Below are 3,831 nucleotides of genomic sequence, written 5' to 3' on the forward strand. Positions count from 1 at the left end.
CCTCTCGCGCCGAATCATTGCCGGGATGCCTGGTCCAGTCGCTTGATAACGCTTGCTCGCACGTATCGAAACGCAGCGTTCCTCCTGTGCACATCTATTTTCTGTCACGCTTGCAGGCTTCATACAAAGTGCAGATGATTTTTTGAGAATTATTCTTTTATTTTTTTCGACACGAGTAAAGTAGTTTGGGTGTCTTTGGGGAGCCCGAGTCCTCCCGTGATCGCGGAAGTTGACCGTGGCCGCGGCCCGCGATCGGGACGGGCTTGTCTAATTGGAATGTCGTCGCGCTACCTGCTGCACTTCGCGGATTGTTCCGCAGGAATGTCGCTGCGGCCGGGTCTCGGCGCATTGCGCTGCGCTGCACGGATTCCTGCGTCAACACGTCACCGTACGCTTTCGAGATGCGCACACTGCCGCGATCCGGCTAGCATAAATTTAGATAAAACTCAAGATTCCAGGATTTTTTTAACGCTTTTAATGACTTTTCATTAATTTTGCCGGTACCTAATTAAAGCTCACCGCCTCTTGTTCTTGTCGCGAATACCGCAAATACCCAGGAATGCTAGGATAATACAGAAAGTGCATTAGATTAAATAAACGTACAAGATTTCTGGATCATCGCGTGGACACGTCGAGAAGGGGTTAAATAAATTATCTTGAGAAACACGAGGAGCGAGAAAGAGAGCGACAGAGCGGAGAGGGAGCGGATACAGGAAAGGGGAGACTCGGATGGAATGAAAGAAAGAGAATGCTCCCTAAGCCTCGCTTGTCCCACCTTACCACCCTCCGAGCCGGTTTGGCGTAGACGTCCTTGAAATTCGTGAGATCGGGGAACAATCGGCCATGGGGCGTCCGCACGATTCTCTGGCGCCGTGACCGTGTTGCTCCCCATCGTTCCCCTCCATGGGATGGGCGGCACGATTCGTTACGGGGACCCCACCCCACTACACCGTACCGCACCACACTATTGTCCATCCATGGATCTCGTTTCAGGCCTCCTCCCCCATCGCCTTCCTTCCGCGCTACCGTCGTCGGGCCTTTCCTGTCAGCCGTCAAGGACAATTCGGTTCAGTGTCGGTTAAACAGGGGTCAGGCACGTAGATCAGAAAATTCAAGGGCAGATAGGAGCGAGACAGAGAGGAAAATTCGTTTTGCTGTCGCACATGTCTATGTTTTATGCTCGCGATATATGTATAAGTATAATGCTGCTTCATTGGGACGTTTCGTGAAATCTCATCTTTTGCTTATTTTCATGGGTTGGTTAATTAGAAGACTTCGTGTTCTATCCTATATCTATCTAGCTATGTGAAATTGTGAAAAATCTTGAGGTAGGTTCTGCCTACAGTCTGAAAGAATATCATCCAAATCGTGCAATCGAAAACTATAATTTTTGAATTCCGATTATTACGTCACAAAACGCGGATTGATTTTATGTAGCTACTTCAGAGATAGTTTTTTTAGACATTTTATATAAAAGAGGACTAATTGCAAAATACATCTACTTCTGCACATTACGTTTTATTCCATGTCTCTCTCCTTCTGTCGGTGGACGTAATCTTGCGCGCTCGCGCGGCATTATACACATGAAACCATATCAATGTCAAAGGTTAGTAATTTTATATTGGCACACGGGTTGAAGGGTTGAAGAAGCCCCGCCCGCTCATGTCGAAACCGCGAACGTGACGTGATAGATCATCTTGCGGCTTCTGCGAAGCTCGTTATCTCTTCTCGAGACGGCTGCTTTTCGAGGAATGCCTGTGTTGCGCGCGATGTCGATCGGCGACGTCCATTCTATTTTCGCGGCGCGTTCAGCGTAAGATTGAGATTCGCGCCTACGTGCTCGCTATACTCCGTAGGTGGATCACTTATTTTTCACCGGGCGTAATTCGCCGGGAATGCGAGAGATCGTGCGATAAGAGTGTCGATTGAAACTTGATTCGTTTTCTCTTCGTCGCGTTCCAGCAATATCTCTCGGTCTTTTCTCTTCCCACCGGCGATGATAATTTTAGAACGTAAACCTTTGCAAGAATTTGCTGTCGCGTGAAAATCACTTGGAAATTTTCTATTACTCAATGTGAAACCGTAGAAATGTTGAAACTCGACGTTACACGTCAAGAATATTACTTGGCGCGGCGTTAACTTGAGCGTTAAGTGTCGTATGCACGTGTGGCGTCGTTGGGCAAGCTTTCGCTTCACGATGGACGACACTGGATCGTCTAAAGCTCGGCTCTTTTTTTTCCTAAAGAGCTTTTTCTCGTCGATCGTTTTGTACACGTGCCGCTCGACCGCCGCGTCGGATGCATATTCTCGTCCAAAGTACTCGAAGAGATGCGTGAGGTGCCGCAGAAAATCGGGTGCTAAATGAAGCGCAAATGCGCGATATCGCGGCTCGTTGCGGCAAGTTGCAGCGAGCAAATGACCCTTTGCAGTATCTCTTTCTCTTGTCTCTGCTAATTGTTCGCGCTAATCACACGTGACTTTTCCATCACGATCATTTCAGTCGCGGAAACTTGACGCGTTTAGGAATGAAGACGGTCTCGAAGTACGGGACAGGAATTTTTAGTGAGAAGAAATCAAGTTGTCCCCTCGAATGACCCATCCTTTCGAAATCGCTGTCGAACTTGATTCGTGCAATTCTCTTGAGTGGTCTCCATCGACTTTGCGAAGCTTCCACTGAGACAGAGAGATAGAGCGAAAGAGAGAGATAGCAGGAGGCGAGAGAAAGGGGAGGTAGCGTGTCGGTTATTTTTAGCCGTCCGCTGGTTCTTTTTCCGTTTCTTTCTTCTCGTACCGTGTGGAAAATACGTGCTTGGCGATACCTGCGTATCAGAATTGCAAAACAGAATTATTCAGATTCTGATCTTGTTTTGACGTATTTAATGACGTTGTAATTGCATTATTAAGCTCATGAGAAAGCTAATGCGATCTTGCTTAAAGTTCGCGAAAGTTTCTTTGTATGACCGTACATTTCACACGAGATCGAGTAGATGTTGATATTTATAGCGTCGTTGTTGCAATGGGAAGAATTCGCCAGAGTTGTTCCAAGTTGTTCCACTTGTAAATCACCGTGTTCGTAAACCGGACAATCAGATTTACGGAGATCTGATTAACCCACTTTGAATCATTCATTAATACTCGAGGTTACTCGACGAGGAAATTATTTGCTTTATGTTGCTCGTTTTCGTGATTGTTCCCCTCCAGTAAAATTACAAACGTGAATAATAACCAAGCGTTGGAATAGTTTATCAACCAACAATTCGCTCGTGCTCGGCCACGTAACTCGCACCATAGTCGGGCTCAAGTCAGAGGATAAATTACACGTTAATCGTCCGTTTGAAGTAGCACTTAACAGTTGTAACAATTGCATTTAAACCGCCGCATTGCGACCGCGCTTGTGCGGCAATTGACGCTTATAAACTATCGACGTTTCGATGCGTGCGGCGATTGTTAAAATTTACGACTCTCTCACGGTGTCGTTATTGTTCGCTAATATCCAATTAGCCGCGGGCGGGATAACCGCCAGGAATTTAAACACTCCCTGAATTAGCATTAGTCGTATTCATTTAACGAATCGCGCGAAATATGTCATAACGCGCACCCGCCTAAATAATTTTCAAATTTTCTAGATGGTCCAGCGCGACGATTATTCGAAATTGTCTGAAATTATTCGAATTTTATATCGAGTAATGTGGGAACAGTTTAATTCGGTTCTCCGTATCTCTCTCGTTTCTCGAGTCGAATATCCGAGCAGATATCGCAGTCCGCGTCTTACAAGTCCGCACTGCGGTGACCTAAAAATAAGAAGGCAAAATCTACAGCCGGTTGATTTCC

This window comes from Ooceraea biroi, chromosome 3 (assembly GCF_003672135.1).
Source record: "Ooceraea biroi isolate clonal line C1 chromosome 3, Obir_v5.4, whole genome shotgun sequence".
Taxonomy (NCBI): domain Eukaryota; kingdom Metazoa; phylum Arthropoda; class Insecta; order Hymenoptera; family Formicidae; genus Ooceraea; species Ooceraea biroi.